This window comes from Rhopalosiphum padi, chromosome 2 (genome assembly GCF_020882245.1).
Source record: "Rhopalosiphum padi isolate XX-2018 chromosome 2, ASM2088224v1, whole genome shotgun sequence".
NCBI classification, from domain to species: Eukaryota; Metazoa; Arthropoda; class Insecta; order Hemiptera; family Aphididae; genus Rhopalosiphum; species Rhopalosiphum padi.
Window position 1 is genome coordinate 850222 of NC_083598.1, and position 20024 is coordinate 870245.

A 20024-nucleotide genomic window follows, 5' to 3' on the forward strand; every position below is an offset into this window, starting at 1 on the left:
TACAGATATTTAGTGTCGTAGGTGTCATCAAATATTACAATAATATCATTATCTGTTTGAACATACATGGACCAAACATTATCATTATATTCTCATCGATCGCAGACATCACGAGTTTCATATTACATACCTACCACACCGATCACCTTTGAAACAGAATAATATTATTTATCTTTGATGATCCTGTATATATTATACTATATTTGAATTATCATCGTCATATAATTATCCATATAATTTCGACAAGTTCGATTGTTTTCTAGTATATGTATTCTTTCGTGCAGTTGCAATTAAATTATTCTTCAGAAATCGTATCACACGCGAATAAAATATGTACATACGCACGTAACACGTATTGTTTGATAACGGATCGTAAACGTTTACTTCCTTAATGACTTTAATAATTGACACATTAGGTTATGTGTATTACAATATTACAATATTAATATGGTATGCTATTTTCTGTAGTATGTTTTCACATTTTAATTTCATTACATTATATTCTACAAAAATACTAAACATTTAAAAACACGATTATATACGAATAAAAATAATCATTTTCTCATACTACAATAGTACAACCTAACCTATCTTACGTGTATACTGTATAGTAACTACACACCAATATATAAATTATATAACATACGTATATGGGTCCCGTTGTAGATTTGACAATCAGTGGGTGAAAATAATTTTATTGTAATTCATCCTATATCGTTTTACACACAATGTGACGGTCGCGTCCTCCTTCCGCCGCCGTTGCACTCACCGAGTGGTAAACAAGTCATTATTATCGCAGTTCACCGTGTATGTGTATGTAATATATAATATGTATATACTAGGTATTGTGTCTTTATGTCTTTATAGCAAATTGGCACCATAAAAAAATAGTTATAATGATTTAATCTAAAAAGAAAAATTGAACTCTAGTTTTGTCGGGAGGCAAAACTAATAAACGAGAGAAAATAAATAATAAATTGCGTTCATTGTACTGAGAATATAATATATGTCGGTCCAATACGAAATGACCGGCGTATATTCGTCATTAATATATTGAGGTTAAGGCATTTTAAAACGAACGTATTTTTTTCCTACTCGTGTTCGCGTATAATATTATATATAACGCTTGTCGTAGCTGATCCTTAGCTTCAGTATAACTAGTGGATCGCAATGATTTATTATTTTTTTTTTTAAGATGGACAACGCGTTCAATATTTAGTAAACACACATTTGAAATCCCACACCAACTAAGAACGCGATTATGACAACAAAATAAACCTAATTTATCGTCGATGTCAATCTATCCAGTTTATGGTCTATTATAAAAATAAATATCCAACGATGATTTATAAAATAAGATCGAATTTTAATGCCCTAGTTTTCGTAAAATACTAATGTATGAGCATGTAGTATAATAGTTGCTAATACTACTAAAATTTAATTTATTCAAAACAGGGATTAAATTCATAAATACATTTAGTGGTCAATATATTTTAAAAACAGTATTTATAATACGAGTATAACTGCCATTTACACTCCAATATTTGAATTTTTGTATTAGGTGTAACTATTTTAGATTATAATGTTATAAACTTATAACTAACTGAATAAAGAATAATTCATATTATTTGGCAGTTGATTGGTAAGATCAAATAATATTTGTTATTACAATTTACTATGGAAGGAAAACTTTCTATTAAAATCTTATACAAATATATTTTATTTGAATTGTATTACTGTATAAATGCCACGTTTAGGGACTTCTAATAAGCGATGTCCGGGATATTATGTACACTCCTTTATGTACCGGAATTGCCTATACGATACGCCTGCCAAAACCCTTGAGATTCTATTTTCTGAAACTTAATCGTTACATCACTTTGTGACCCTTTAAATTTATTTCATTAGTTTAAATCCTCTGGTGCAGGCGAATATATACACGACCACAAACGTGACCTAATTTCTAGTGGTAGGTACATTTCTATTATTATTATATTTTTTTTAACAAGAAGCTGCTGACATTGTCCTCAGTCCTCACGAAATTTTCTCGTTATTCATTTGGCCTCATGTCTAGTACTAACAATCAACAGTTTCAATGAAAGAAAAAACTAACAATTTTCATCGTGCATTATTATTGTACCTACTTCTGTTAGCCTTCAATAATGTTTCATTCGTCAAACTCATAAATAATGTGGCTGAGGGCGTTCATTAAATTATTATTACTTTTTTTTTTTTTTGTAAGTTATTGTGAGTAATTTATATTTTATTGTTTGTTTAAACATCTTAATCTATATTTTAATAACGATTTTAACTTTTTACATAGTTTTAATTGTATTCTTAAATTATAATACAATTATTTTCGGTTGTTTGAATGTAATACCATCACTATAAAACTATATCGAGTTGACATTTAAGTTAAAAAATATTGAAAAATAAATGCATTATTTATTGTAAGTTAGTAACAAAATAAATCATAATAATATTGTTGTAAAATATTTTTAAGGAATTCTCCTAATACATTTTTTCTTGTATAAAAATATATTTGAATTTGAAAACAAACATAATATAGGGAAAAAATTAATAACTGTTAATAGTGTACCTATCTGATTAAATCGCATTTTAAGTAAATTAATTATTTAAGCATCTTTGAGTGTTCAAACTAAAAATCACAATGTGAATAAGCTAATAGTAATTTTGTTATTTGTGTACCCAAAAATATGAATAACTTATTTTAAAAGGACGTTTGTACGTTGTACCTATTCAATCGATTCCAATAAATCTCTTCAATTGGAAAGCGCGTTTTTAAAAATTGTAATTATATACGTATAATACCTATAGGTATATAACGTTGTTACAAAATAAGAAAAATTTACAAAAACATCAGTCATCTCTTTCAACCATGTATACAGTTTCATACAGGAAATAATTAGCTGTGCTTATTCAGTATATACTCTCATCAAAAACATAGATAGTAATTAAGAAACCGTTACGAATAGTATTTATAATTTGTTTTTTTTCTTGGAAAATTTAATTTTAGTAAATTAATACGAGAATACTTAAAAGGCGGATCATTGCGAGACCTATGATGGTAAATTTACAACCTTAATCGATATGATAATACGCTGTCTACTTATTTAAATAATAAACTCATCACATCTATGCCCAACGAGATTTTTAACGTTTTGGATGCTTTTTGGAATTTATCCAATTGGTTGTAAAACAAAAACAAAATTGGGTTGTTGTATCAAACTTGTGCCGACAGTTTTTCTACGTTATAGGACCAGCCGGATTTAAGCAGTTACGACAGTTTTGAAATCAAATAACAAATACGCCGTGGCGTGTCACATTTAATCGTAATATCCATACGGGCCACTGCGACCATATTATTATCATAATATTATAACATTATGCGTTTCGGCAACAAACATAACATTTTGCTCTGCCGAAAACCGGTCATACGTATCAAATGGTACAACGGCTGGGCACCGCACATATAAACACAATGTATGTCCATAGATAGTACTAAAATTAACATATAATAGAAATCCGCATAGCATTATTAATAATATTATTGTACTTAGGTGTAGGGGTATGGTGTACGTATATTATAAAAATCAGACGGCTGTATAAAAAAATTAATAAATAAACCGCTATGCCCTCTGCATTTTAAAATCCTATGTGGATTTTCGCGGAGAAAACGCATGGCGACGCTTCAGGTGATTTAAAGAATATACATATTATAATAATCTTATGTATTATACTAATTGCTTTTTGAAGCTAATTTACATGTCGATGGAGCAGTATATTATAATATTATTATTTATCATTATTAACATTATTATTTTTAGATGTACAGTTTAATATTATAATTTACAAGAGTTTGTCGTGACAAAATGTTTTCCATCCGAATAAATAAAATCCGCGACTTTATCTTGTATCATAGATTTATTACCGCAACTTACAGACGAGTTTGTGAATTTTCTTACACATTATTATATTTTTTTTTATATATTTTTTTTTTGACGATAATTGGACTAGAACGTGTATAATATTATCATCGATTTACGTACTTGGTACATCGTGCACCGACTTGGCTCGTCTGAATTATGTGCGTCGATATCCATTAAACCGCGTCTGAAAGAATAAAATAAATAAATAAATGTACGGCCGCGCAACATGTAGGTACATCTCGTGTTGGAAAATCATTTGTTTCTTTCTCTCCTTGACCAGGCATATAATATTATACAGTGAAATATCAAATAACAGAAATTAAGTTTATTGCACTTTACACGAGGAATCCGGACCTGACGAAAATGACCTACAATCTAAACGCTCGTTTATATCGGCTATAATATTATTATTATGTTTTTTAATAGCATGTTCTGCTACAGCTGGTACCCAAAGTCACGATGATGGGTCCCCTGTATCGTTTGGCCGATCATCGTCACTCAACATCTTGCAGTGTGTACCTACCACTGCACAAGTACAGTAAATACTAAATACTAATAATACACATTGTTCAGATGAGAAATAAAAAAAAATATATATAACATTGCAATAGGAACGCATATAATAATATACGGTTATAAAAAGTGGTGAGAAAATCACAAAACCGGTTTGAGTAATTAAGAAATCAGGTAGGTTTTATACATAGTAGAGCTAATATACAGGTGGTACACGGTCGGTACGTGCGTTATGGGATTTCTGAACTAGCGGGCACGCAAAGCGCGATATTATATTTTATTGTTAGTATCTACCTACAACTATTACCATTATACCGGTGAAGCATAAGCTATTAATAATAATAATAACACGGTCTGATTGGCGTTATTATAATATTGTATAGGAAACCGAATTAGGTGAATTATATAGGTACGTTGACCGCGTCGTCCAAAACAGACCGATGCACGGAACTGCCGATCGAAATTTTGGCTGGAAGATTCTCTATTATTATACATAAAACAGAAGAGTTTAAGATTACTAATAATTTATGGATTATGATTTTTAGTTCATTTAAAATGTTTTATTGAAATGACTAGTTAATTTATTATTTAATAAAAAATGTTGGTACTGGTTTTAATTATCTACAATAAAAATTGTTAGTACGAATGCGGGTATAGCATTACTCTGGTATCCAAAAAGAAAATTTGATTTTCCACAGGTTTGGGGATTGTACAAATTTTGGGAATATTATTACAAAAACATACAAATTAAATAACAAATTTTAGTACTGGTTTTGACTATATTTTCCAACTTGCGGATGCCAGCGTAGTGCATCTTGGTTAAAGCTTATTTTTACAACTCATTTAGGTTGTATAATAGAGAGGTTCATATTTTTAAGTTAAGTTTTGGATCACATAAATAAAATATTTCTTTGCCTACTTAAATGGTTGTCATTTTACAAATTATATTACTATATAATCAATGAAATCGTAAAAAATGTTTACAGATATATTATTTTTAAAAGAAATCATACAATTAAATACTTACAAAAACAATTTTATTACAATGATTAGTTTTATGATATTCAATCATGATTTTCTATCTTAATTTTGAACATATTTTTGATAGTAACACATGAAGAGAACACCAATATTAATGATATTGGATTTACGTCGCCTTTAAGCATTCGATTAATTTTTCTTTAGTTTTTGTGTTTACACTTTACAAGTGCACAAAAAAATATGCCCTGAATTAAGAAATGGAAAACCATAAAATTAATTATTATAATAATTGTGTTTGCATTATAAGTTTCAACTGAAGTAAAACGAAAAATGATAAATGGCAAAGTTGGGTAATATATACATGTATATATATATATATATTTATTTATTACTTACGTAAATTTAACATTATAATGTTTTGAGTATAACTAAATAATTTTTTTTAATATGACGCCCACCTAGATGACGTGTTGTCTCCTAACGTGGTAAAACATAGCAAATTTCCGTTGAACGGAACTAATTTTTTATTATTATTAGCTTTAATAATTGAGGGTATTGATTTACTATCAAATTTAAAGGACAAAGGTAAGAACATACGTAATTCGACATCCGTGTTTAAACAATAGTCGTTTTTAAAGATATGTTAGTTAAGCGAATTCTGACTTATGAGTAGTTATATATAGTATTATTAGATTGTAATATTTTATATGTAAATAATGTACTATAAAATTAAACTTCTTTACATTTCATGTAAGAGTACACACTTTTTATCCCTCTATTTTTAGTATATTAATTAAAAATTATTGTTTTAAACCTCTTTGTAATACTAATAATGTATAAGGTTATTCAAAATGATTCATCTGTTGCTAGGTACAGGACTCATAGTTCTTACGCCATATGACCTACTTATTTTAGAGATATGTTTTGATACTGTGTACGTACTACTTGTAAACATCAACCACAGAGGAACTTAAAAATTGGCACAGTGAATTGTAATGGATATGTTGTATAGTAAAAATAGGATTTATTTAACTATCGATTAGATGTAGTTGCGCGTGTAACCAAGAGGAGCCATATAAAAAATGTAGAATTACAGACTTAATCTTAAGCTTAAAATATGTATTATAATTTGAGACCAGATAAATCATTTTGTATAGCCCTGTATAATATCAGTACTAGTTGTTTTATATTTTCATATTATATGCTGCTTCTCTTCTGAACAGCGTTTTCAGAATTAAGAACTATAGCAACTTAAAGAAACACACATAAATGTATAAAATAAAATTTATATCTGTGATAAATAATATTATTGAAAACCAGACTATAATCTTCGAACGAGTTTAGTAATACTAAGTAAACAGGGATGGCGGTCACAAAAATATTTCCATTATAAAATATCGTTTATTAGCTGTTTACGGTCTTAAAAAATCTTATATTTAAATGGGTTTAATAACGGATCTGCACACATATAAACACGTTCTGTCGAAGTATTGTATTTTTATCGGCATTATACTCGAGCAATAGCATCGACGGAGAATCGCTAGCATAAAAAACATTATATATTTTTTAGGTCGATGGGATAATTTATAATATTACAATTTATATTATGACATTACATATATTATATTGAAGAAATTTCAAAATGATCTTACACGCGTAATAGTTAAAGTGTATCCATAATTGTATATATAATAATATGTAGAGTATTCTGCAGTATACGAGTTGCCGAAGAATACGCTTTACTCAGTATTCGATAAGCGTGTGATCGATGCATATTATAATATTATAATCACAATAATATTGGATATTATATCACTGCAGCAGATTGCATCGACCGGTGCAGTTAAAATGCATCATTCGTGTATTTCTATCGATATTCTATACATAATGTGGCATTATATAACGCGATGAGTACCAACGTATCATTTATGCAACCAGATATGCCTTAGTATATATTTTTGTATTTTGCCTATAGTCTATAGAATATTTTGGTTAAATAGTATGATTATTCAATACATGGTTTATATTGAGGTCGACCGAATAAAACCGATCACTTATATTGATATGAAAACTCAAAAAAAGTTTAATGTGTTGGCATACTGGCGTCACTGACAAACGCATTTAAAGATCAAACAAATTTCAGTGGTCCGTATTGTGTATATTTTATTACTGATCACGGAAAATTCACAAAAATTGACTATTTATTACAAAGAGAAAAACGGTAAACCACGCGTCGTTTGCCGTGACGATCGCTCAACATATTCTTATCGTCCCTACGATATCTCTACGCGTAAGCATACATCTGCAATCCCGCAATCATGTCGTGTTTACATAAAGGTATAAGTCGTTTTCCCGTACGACGAGAATACTTCTTGTATTATAATACTTTTTTATGTCTCATTAAAACCATTTACCCGCACATGGCGGATTTGTCTCAAGAATATATTTAAAACAAAACAAAAAAAAAAAACCACCAGACTTTCTCCAGTCTCATTAGCATATAAATAAATCAAAAGGTGCTCAGAAACGGCGGCCAGCCGGCTGCTGCAGTGGAACATGGTTATAATATTATTATTATATCGCCCGCCGCCGGCACCGCTGGTGCGAATACGATAATAATAATAATAATATATTAAAACAATAACGAGACGAGATGGTTTGTTCGCATTAATAAAACAATAAAATTCCGACATAACATATACGCACTTGCGTGACGATTGTCACGGTTTCGTGTCGTTTTCTAAAGCGATACTGCACTCGTATATTATAATATTAAAACGACCTTAAAGAAAAACAGTCAACAATATATATAATAATATTACTATGCACACGACTGCGGCAAACACGCTTTGAAGGCACTGTTGAAAGTGACAAACGTATGGTAGTGGCTGTGTAAAATTTATAAACATCAACCATATAGCGGCGCAAAATATTCTCATTACTCAGCGATATAGTGTCAGATGATTTCGCGTCTTCGCAAAACATCGTTAAGTCCCACCGCAGTTATATATTCACAGGTTCTTGCTACATTTCACATTACCGGCTATGCATTAATTACTATTTAACATATTACCATTGATTTTTTATTATAAATTCGATAGCAATACTTCACCGTATCGTCACATGCGGAAAAGTTTAGTGCATACGACCGTTATTATAATGCTGTAATAGACGTTTTGATTTCGATTTGAATGCTATCAATACATACACCGAAATGATGTTTCTTGAACGCATAGATTAAAATAAAATCGATACGCTGGGCTTCTAATAAAGTTGAACGATATATTTTCTGTAGTTAAATATTTAAAAAATAATCAGTAAATATCCGTTGTTAAGTATTCAAAATGCTATAATGATTATTTCTTTTTTTTTTTTTTGAGCCTGTTGAATTTTAATTCACAACTGTCAATTCTATAGAAGCGTATAGGCGGTAAACCACTGTAGTTCACGTTTCGCAGCTTGCAATAATAGGACTTCCGAATTGTATAATGCTGCAATATTATTGAAAACTACCATGACTACAATTGATAAAATATTTTTTTCAATCTAAACATCAAACCTATATTCAATTATTATTACGACTTTTTATTATTATGATTGTTAAAATAGCTTTGTACCACATTTAGTTCGTTTTTTTTTATAAAGTTCATAGTCAATTGATCGATAGACCCAAATTAGTACAACGTCCTTCGAGATGAAAAGAAATAAAATGCCCAGCATTACCCGAATTTCTTACCCAAGTCCTTGCACTAATATAATATTCGCAAATTTTTAATTGGACCTGTATTGCGAAATTCAGGTGACCATTATATTATAGAGATACACGCCCAACCAACCACGGACACAGCTGACATTTCAATTTCATTTTAATGATTGATGTTTTCTTAATTCGGCCGCCCATTAGGTGAATTAGGAAAAACTTCCTCGCGGGTTGTATCTATACATGTACTCTATACTATCATCATAATTATTGCGGTTGGTTTCTTGGAAATGTAACTAGATAGAGCACAAAAGAATTCATAAGAGGCCAAGGCTGTAACGCAAGGCTGTGTCAAAGTATAGGACTTTTTTAGGCCAGATAAACATATGCACTGACGTTTTCACGAACTGCGTACATTTCGAAATGCTTTTGACAGTACGTATAAAGCTTAACAATATTATGGGCGCATGTAATTATTAAATACATAACCCTAGACATTTTTAACTCTCTCTTGGAAAGAAAGAGAGGATGAGGAAAATATGTGTTCATACATAATAATATTATAAACCCTTGTAAGCGCGAAATAATATTATTTTCCCTACTAGCTGTTTTGACCGAGTGATTATAAATGTAGTTACATTTTTTTTATTTTCGCATTATAAATTCCTGATGCAAAAATAAAATATGAACCATATATATATGTACTATAATTGTCTTAGTCGTATTTATCTAGGAGGTTATATATTCTTCGGTGTCGAGGTCATTAAGTACACGAATTTTATTCCCAGATGTAATGCAGCATGACTAATGCAATATAATATGTATATGTGTATACTCAGGTATTCGAACAGCGCGGACAATGATCAATCGTGACCAGAAAACGCATTGCCAACGAAGAAAAAAAAGTATATCAAGTCCGTGTTCGTGTAAGTGTGCGCGCGCTCGCAAATGTGTGTACCTATATAGACGATTGTGTACTCGCACAACGCTAGACAAACGCGAAATTTTCCCTAGACGTGTGTGTTCATTGTTTATTTCACTTCATTCATGTGTCCGCATTTACCCTTGTAGCCATCGCGATTTAGAAACGCCAAACCCATCTTAGGTACTTACATTTCTTATTATAATAATATTATACCATAGAGATTTCGTCTGCACGAAATCACTACATCTCGTGTAGATCTCTTGATCGCGTCGAACCAAAGCGTTCTGTGCGGAAGTGGCGAACAGCGGAAAATAGAGCAATCAATATTTTAATATAAATTTTAATGTATTATTTATTATGTAGATATGCCATAATTTTATGGTACCTAATGGTCCTAATGTCCCGTCGTATTGGAATATAATCATTGAAATCTACGTGGGCGTATTTAACCGACATTATAATATATCGACTATCATAACTAAGATCCACCGTAGATTCACGATCTCGCAGACAATAATGGGACGCCCAAATGTTTTGAATTTTATTCATCCGATATTGAAATATTGTTTGCAGAGCGTACATAATATGTCAGCCGAGAACACGTATATAATATGCCTATAATAGCAAAAGTGGTTTAAAAATGTGACCACAAATAAGTATTAGATTTAAATTTGCGATTATAAACCATATAAATATATATATATATATTTATGCATACAAACAATATGCACATGGGTATATTATAATTTATAATATTATATACGTACACGATAAGCGACCGGTAAAAATCCAGAGCGGAATTACATGCGCCAAACGCGTTATTGTGGTTTAAAGTATGTGAAAATTAAAAACGCATATCGGAATTTCATATATTATATTTGCATGTGTGTATATATAATGTTATAGTAGCAATTGCATTAAATAGTGCATGATGTAGAACAAAGTTGCCTATTAGCATCGCGCTGTTACAGAATGTGTGCGCGTATAATAAGTAACTTGTATATGAATATTTATTAGCGTTAAATCGTTCGTGACCCATAAAACGGGATAATATCGTTGCAACGTGTGTGTTGTATATTATAATATGATATATGTGTATGAATAGCGCACCAATATTATAATTTGGTTTGTGATTTTCTCGCAACCCCGCGTGTATGTCTGATATGGCAGGTTGTCTGATGATTATAACGTATAGATCAGGTGATTATGGCAATAGCACAGTAACTACTATAAAGCTACAGGATTTTCGTATCCAACACATAGTCCGGTATTTGAATAGTATTATACAAGAGCAAAGATCTGTACAAAGAAAATTACTGTCGGTAACATAATGTTGTATAATGCCAATAATAATTATTGTATCCGAGATGCGAAATCAGGACTTTTTTGATGGGTTATTATAATGTTTTAATTTAAATATAACTTGAGGGGTAGGCGGTTTACATACTATTATCGTCATATTTATCGATTTTCATATTACTTATATCAAATATGGAATAGAACTTATAGAACCATATGACAAGATATATTGTAGAAATCTAAAGCATAACTTTTGCATAAATACAACTAAAAATGGGTGTGTTTTAACATCCAAAATACCTCTTAGCTACACCATTTCAGTGAGTAGAGAACGTTTGGGCCACTTAGTGAGATCTCGTCCACGCAGTGAGAAGACGACTTTCGTCTTTCACTCTTTTAAAAAAAAATAATAATTAATCAGATAAAGGTAGTGCTTATATTACACTATACGCATAACATCGGTCGATTATATACTATGTGTACTGGAGCCTATAGGAGGAATACACGAAGATGTTACGAATGACTACTGATGTTAATGTGTGCATAAAATAAGTTTGAAAACACGCACGAATCGCCCACAGTAATATAGTTAGCGGCCAAGGGGAGTCGGTAAGTATGATTTGGTATTTATTTTAGTGACAATCAACAATAAATTCTATTAAACCAACAATCACATTAGGCAAAACACGCGCTGTATAATATTATATGTACTTGTTGCCATAATGTTTTTGTAGCTGTATAATTGAAGAATAATTATACAAGCAAACGTTATCAGTATAAAAAGAGTAATTTTATTACCACAAATCACTCATTAAATGTTATAATCAAAAAGCATGGTTTTTGAGTATAATTAAAAATTCCAAGCATCGGAATTTGAATAAATTAATTAAGGATAACATCACGGGGGTGATTATGCATGGTGTATCATTCTGTGCATATAATAATATAACCTAAAATGAATGATCGTCGTTATATTTCATATAATATACTATGTAGGCACAGCAAAATATTTTTAAGACACTCCGTTATCTAAAAAACAAATCCCTCCAATACGCACGATGTAAAAACCGTACAGCCCACCAGCATGGTTGGTAGACGTTGGATGCACGCGAGGTCGTGACTCGTAGTGCTCTTATAATTACATATCATAACATAATCGTTCAGGTTATGATGTATTAGTATCCAACAACGATTCAAACAGCGGGAGTTCTGATTAGTATCGATTATGAGTGTATAATATGTTATATATGTATAAAAAAAACCATATTCGTATAAAAAATAATGGTAGGGACTTAAAACTTCCTTTCTTATCCTTAAAAAAAAAACATGTTAAACTGATCATTTTGGAAGATATAATATAATAATATTATGTTAAATGAAAAATAAAGACAATATTGAAATTTAAACGAACATTTTATATATATATGTTTTTTTTTTGGCAGTGCCCAGTGTTTAATGTTTTTTTTAATGTTGATAATTCGACCTTATAGCGGTAAAAAAAAATCTATAAATGTTTATACCTCGTAAAATAATTTAAAAATAATTGTTTTAAAATACAAGTAAATATAGGTATTTAAAAATAATGTTTATTATATTTAATATTCATTAATAATATTGTGCTTATTACCTTTTGATTTTAAAACGCAAGGTCTTTGGTACATATTATTTTTTAAAGGGTAAGATTATGTAAATTGTAAGGTATATTATTCTTATATTTTATTATTTTATTATCTCGATTGGTAAGATATAAATTATTATTACTTGCCAACTTATATAATATGTATTTATACAGTATTTATATAATTAATTAAAATAAATTAATAAATATAATTTAATCTAATTTTGAAACCATTAAGTTAATAAATGTGTTAATTAAATGTAAGTATAATCATTAAATATTGATCCAACATGCATAAGCTGCTATTATTATCAAGTTGGCTAATTAATAAAGCATACTAAAATACAAAAAAATTACATTTGAAGTATTTAGGAAAATTTAATAATATATAACTTTGAAAAAGGATTCTAAATTATTTATTAAAACTCAATTAAATGTAATTGAAGTTTAATGTCTTTATAATTCAGAAAATACTTCATTTTTAGATTAAAATCTTTATTTTTATATATTTAATTAAAAACATATTCGCAAATCTATATGGTGTCAATAATATTAATGTGTAAACTATAATTTAGTGTTATATATTTTTTACCATATTAAATTTACTTTAATATGAATTATTTTAAATTATAGAGACTGCATGTATAAGATTAAAAACAACTTTTTTAATTGATTTTCAGTTTAAGATTTATTTCACCAATTTACGATTAAAATCAACGCCATAACGCCATAAATTAATTTTAAGTTCCATCGATAGACGATTTCTTCACTTAATAATCATGACATTTAATAGTCTAAATATAATTCATCACATGTACTTATTACTAAATAATTATTTATTTAATATAATATAATATATTATAATACATAAATATAATAATAATAAAAAAATATATATCTTTCAGCATACTTATACGAAGGCTGAAACTAAGTCACTAATTACTATCAAGTACTAAAATTTGCTTATTATTTAGTTGAGTTTTTTTAAATACTTTTTCATCAGATTTTTAATTTAACAAAGTGCGAATGTATGATTATTAATTATAATAATATACATTTTTTTTTGTACTTTTTTATATACATTCAAAAATTAATAATTAAATCTAATCTAAAATCTATAATGTAAATGTATAAATCTATTATATTATTAATTATTTGTTGAAGGTTTTATTAATTTCATAATTTTAATAATTCAGTATCTCAAAGAACTGCGAACAGTTGTACTTGATTGCATAGCTTAATTTATAGACGATTGTTGAGACAAGAGGTTTAGTAGTCGTAATAGTTTGACATAATATTTTAATTTCAACAGGAAAAAAATTTCCTATTAACTCAACAAAATAGAATATTGATTGGTATATGTTTTTTATGTCTATTTTTCAACTTAAAAAAATAAATAAAAGTTTCATGGAAATTAGAAAGTAGCTCAAATTCAGTAGCCGGAAGTGATGTTTAGAGTAAATTTTACTCGCATGATAATTGCATATTAATTGCTTGTTTAATTCGTGGGATTTTTAGAATGTTTTAAGATTTATAAAGAAGTTAAATTATTGTAGAAACATTTAGAAACAGTTGAAACTTTTCGACGAAAAAAGATTTTTTATTCTAATATTTAATTTAATGTTATGTAGATATTTTTTATGAAAAATAAGCTGTATGTTTTTTTTTGGCATTAATTTTGATACATTAAGCAAAAAAAGGCCTTACGCTTTACATAAGTGTAGTTATACCAACTGTTTATTTAATTTATATTTAGTAGTTATTTAAATCATTGATGTATTAGAATAACATGTGAATATAAAAATGATGATGAATTTTTGGTACAAAGAGGGCTATAATTCATTAACAATCGAACAGGTGCTTAAACACTTTTTATTTATTTACATGATATTTATAGTTGTATAATTACGAGGAAACCAATAGAATATTACAAGCAATTTTTTAAAAACCCGCGTATATTTCTGTCACTGCATATCATATTGTGCAGGCCAAAATAATGGTAAAAATAATATGTATTTATATACAAGAATAATAAAAATAATAAAACTGGACTATGTGTATTCGTAAATATTGTGCACTAAAAAACTGGTCGTTTTAATTAACCGGTTTTACTTAAGTGCGCTCGTGGATAATAAGTCTACGAAAAATAATTTCGTCCGCCCAGCCATCTTCACATAATATTATTGTGTACATATAAGCTGTTAAGGTATAACATAGTATAACTAACTTGCGATGACAGGTAAAACACATTGCCAATTTTGGTCACCACACCGTATATTATAAATACATAATGTATTATTAATAATATTGATAAGCAACCCGTGTTTTGGTTTTTTTTTTAGATAAATGCGTACAAGCATTATTTGGTAGGGCGGAGAAAAAAACTTTGTGTGTCAAATTCTGACCGCTTACCTGCTGCAAATATGTATATGATGGCTGACAGTCACGTTGATTAAACGTTTTTACGCCTGACGATTTGTTCCACATGACCGGTGAGCTGAAAAAAAAACAAAATTATTATAATGTAATACATTTTTTGTTTTTTTTTCTTTTAATGTTATTATTTCCTACGACTATATAATATACACAGTACACACATTTCGTGTATTATATGTAGTGTAGACAGTAGAGTTATTACAACGCGCAAGATTTCGTCATAACACAACTGTAGAACAATTTAATAGGTAGTCAAACTGCATAATATTGTACGTACATTGTAAACTATACATAGGTACTACGTATAATCAAGTGTAGGTACATGTCAAAAAGCATAAGCCTCAAATATTTGATAACACATATGAAATCTGTAAAAAAATAGTAAAAAGCGATGTAAATGCGTAGGTTAGACTAACCTAACCCAACATATTGCATAGAGCTATAATATATTATACACGTAGGTCTACGGAAATGTATTCAGAGCAGGGTAAAGGGGCACATGACTTTATTGTTCCTAAAAAAATTATCACAAAGCGAATATCAATTATAATATACACTATACAGTGGATTTTTTTTTCAAATTGTACGCGTAACGGAATCAGTTGTCGTATAGTAAGTCTATCACATGAATTATATATTATATAATTATAATCATAATATTCACAATAAACTGCATTGGTGTATGCCTTAAGCGGCTTACGTGCAGACGTATTGAAATTAATATATTCTCTGCTATACAATGACTTTTTAAATATTTATCTACAGCATTTACTCATACTATAAGTAAGCTCAGCTGAGAAAGGTATGTCTACTCTTGGTTTCATTCGAGGATACGAAAAAATCTATTAAATTCGATAATATAAATACGATTTAAGTTAGTTTTTCTTTTGTAAATTACGACTTATTTGATTGTGAATTTCGGACATTCCCGCGGATTCGCTAAGCACCCCAAGTCTCCAATACTTGTAATATTAATTGTCATTTGTATCACCTATTCGACATCTATATAACAGCTATAATGGAACGTTTGGCCAAAAACGTTTCTGTCGCGAGCGCGACATGCAATTCATTATATTATATACGTATAATGATATTAAACTACGTATAGCATCATTTATGACTTTCTAGGAATCCATCGGTCGCGTATTATAATAAATCTCACCGCGACTTGCGATAAAAATCGACATGCGTTTATTATGTGCACGCGTCCGTTTTCGACTTGGGTCACGGAGGCCATCGAAATCTAAACACGCGTAAATGCCAAACGCGTACATATAATATATACCTACTATTATTATTATAACGCCGAGCACTTCCGTCGGACTCGTTGTAACTCCAGTACCGCGCAGATAATAATATGACGTGCATTATATATAAATAGGTATACCTCTTATACAACTATGATTAATGTTTTTAATATTTTTACTCGCCGCTTCGTACATTCGTATCGCGTACATGGTAGTATTATTTATTTTGCGAAATCCGTACCACGCTATACATCATTCTCTAAACAAGGTGCCTACGTTCGAAATTATACATGCCAAATATAATAATATATACATTTATTATATTATTATTTAGATCAACCCAATCGGCCCGCGTTTCTGCCACGTGCCCGTAAGGGTGTTTTAATTTTCAACGTTAGATTATGTTATGAAGCCATGAAGATAGCGTGTCTATCAAATGTATTGTTAAACATACTATGCACGACTCACGAGACTAAATATTATATTAAAATATGTAGGTCAAACGCTCATAATCTACAGACTTGCACGTACACGTATATATATAATATAATTTTGTTTGCCGGCTTATTATTATATGATTTTGGAGTAGTCACATGCATAAGACCATTGCGGGGGACAGACGGTAAGAAAAAAAAATTGCAAAAAAAAACACGTCACTCGCATAGTTCGGGTGACAGGCGCGGAATTTTATATAGTAATGTTATACACCCGGTCGAGTGCACCAGAAGCCCAATTACGCTGTATACATACTCTATGGCACTATAATACATTATGGTATTTATTAAATGTAAAAAACTAAAAACCTAACTCGCAATAAAGTTATTCGCCTCCGGGTAGCTGCACAGCTTTAACAAAACAATTTTTTTTTTATTTATATAAAATATTTATATATCTATAATATCAATCGTACACAGTTTATTATATATTATCCTGAGGCTAGTGAAACTCAGTTCGATGAATAAGAAATTATGTCAAAATTATACGTCATAAATATATTATGAATCGGTGTTCCGGTTTTGTATTATATATATTTAATACCTATAGCTACAGCAGGTATACTATATGTGTGTTTAATAGTAAATTATAATATACTTCAAACGAAAAGTGAATTTTTATTTTCGGTCGAGCAAAATAGTGGTGGCTGATTGACAGGATGCTGGTTTTATCTTTGGAAATGATTAACCAAATCTTTGACTCGATCTATGAATTTTCCAACGGTACAGTGCCGGTCGACCCACTCATTTCTATCGTTTCCTATAGACGGTAACTATTATACTACTGCCACCACCACCACACATACACTACTACTACTACTACTACTACTACTAAAAATACTACTACTTCTACTATAATATAGTATATTGGTCCTATACTAGGTATTATTGTTACTAGGTAGGTAGCTATATATAAATATATTCGGAACGGCATTCACATTCCAATGTCAAAAATAATAACCGAATTGGTTCCGGGCCAAAGACGTATTGGTCTTTGTGTTTATTGATATATTCTATTCAAAATTAAAATAAATATTTAATGTTTACAAACTTATTGACTTTATTAAAAATACAATAAAAATGCTTTTAAAATCTATAGAAAATAAGAATAATAAGTTAATTTATTAATGCAAATACGACCAGTTTTAAGTTTCGGATACTACTGAATTAGACATGTTAATGATCTATAACTGACTATATAACCACTATTAAATTTAATAGAAAAATTCGAATCATATAATAGAGTTCTATAAATATATTATAATATATTGTATACAAAAATATCCCTACCTCGAGATAAATCAAGTGTGTTATAAATGTTAAAGTGAAAATAGTTTCTGTTTAAATGGACCATAAAAAAAACTATCCAATTATAATTTTAATTTAAAATTATACCATTATAATACTTTCAAACATCAACGTCACTAAAGGATTATATAGTAAATTAATAAAAATTGACGGTTTCGTCATAATTAATAATATTAAAGTTATACTCTTCGCGCGTGGCTCGCGTATCGTATCGTATACCATAGAGTGTATTAAAATAAAAAAATAAAACGTTATAATATATTATTATCATTAGGTCAGTTCATTGAGCCAACGCCCGAATGGTTGAAATCATATATAGACGATATATGGTTCTAATGATAATATAAAATAAACACGCGCAACTACCTAATTTAAACTCGAGATTCCGAGGAAAAAAAATTAGCATTTTAGTGATCTATGATGGATTATGATTGCATCGAGAAAAATGCGTTTGAGTTTTAAGAATTAATATTAAATTATGCAAATTCCCACGATTTAAAAAAAATTTGTTTAACATTTAATTTATTTATCATACGATGCATACGCAAATTGAAGAGACTAAAAATATATGCCATTATGATGACCTACATAATATTCGTTTCTGCAACTGCAGAGAAAATATTGTCGGGTATCATGTCTGAAAATTGCTTCATTTGAATTTAAACTGTAAAATACACAATAAAAACACTAAACACCAAATACTTCATTCTTGAAATTTGTTTAAACGTATAAAAGTAGTTTCAAACTGAATAAATTTAAAAAAATATATTCGATTATATTTTATAATATGTTTATTAATAACTTAAATAAATAAATGATAATATCAAAACACTGTCTATAAACAAAATTTAATCGTAAAACAATATTGTCGGTTAGGTGAAAACTGAAAAGCTATAATAATAGTGTTCTGTCGTTTTCAAAACGCTTAAAGGATGTGGCCAATTAAGAAATATTATTACTATGACGGACATGAGTGTTGTAACGGTATAACGTATGTATATTATATAGTCATTATATTTTTAGTTTTAATTAAAAGTGAGGAATATCCAAATTCAGACAGAGCGACGAGATTGGTGAAGTTAATAATTTTATTTTACGAATCGACCATAGGTATATTGAGTTCCAAAGGAGAAATCGTTTACTGCAGCATGCGGACGAATTAAAAACAAAACCGGTAAAAATAAAAAAAACATGGACTGAGGAATTATAGCGACAAATCCCAGTTAATTCGGTATGGTAAATAATGTATTCACATATTATTTATTTATGTGTATAAAAAAGTGACTAATAATAGTTTGACGTTGAGCTCATTATGATTTTCAAAGAACCACCATTGTCTACAACTCTACAAGACTATAAAATATTTCCAATGATTTTTATGATGACGATTAAATTGGTTCTTTTTATCTTTTTTTGCACGAACACTATATTTTGGACAGAAAGAGCTTGTAAAATCTTGTAAAAGTTAAAGTTGCAGCCCTATCAATCGTTTATAAATTAATTTTTAAATAATTATATTAATTAAATCTTTGAATATAGGTATATTTTTTTAT

At 29.2% G+C, this 20024-nt stretch overlaps 1 protein-coding gene across 2 annotated transcripts in view; it reads right to left on the bottom strand.

Moving 5' to 3' along the window:
* LOC132920637 (uncharacterized) overlaps positions 1–20024 on the bottom strand; it is a 67142-nt gene that overhangs the window by 16341 nt on the left and 30777 nt on the right. Inside the window, exons 2-3 of one of the 2 annotated variants that reach the window (XM_060983168.1) lie at positions 15399–15483; positions 4071–4134 (exon numbers count right to left, since the gene is read on the bottom strand). The gene's annotated coding sequence lies outside the window, so the exon portion shown is untranslated. The remainder of the gene's footprint in view (positions 1–4070; positions 4135–15398; positions 15484–20024) is intronic. The other variant, XM_060983169.1, reaches the window with a different exon arrangement.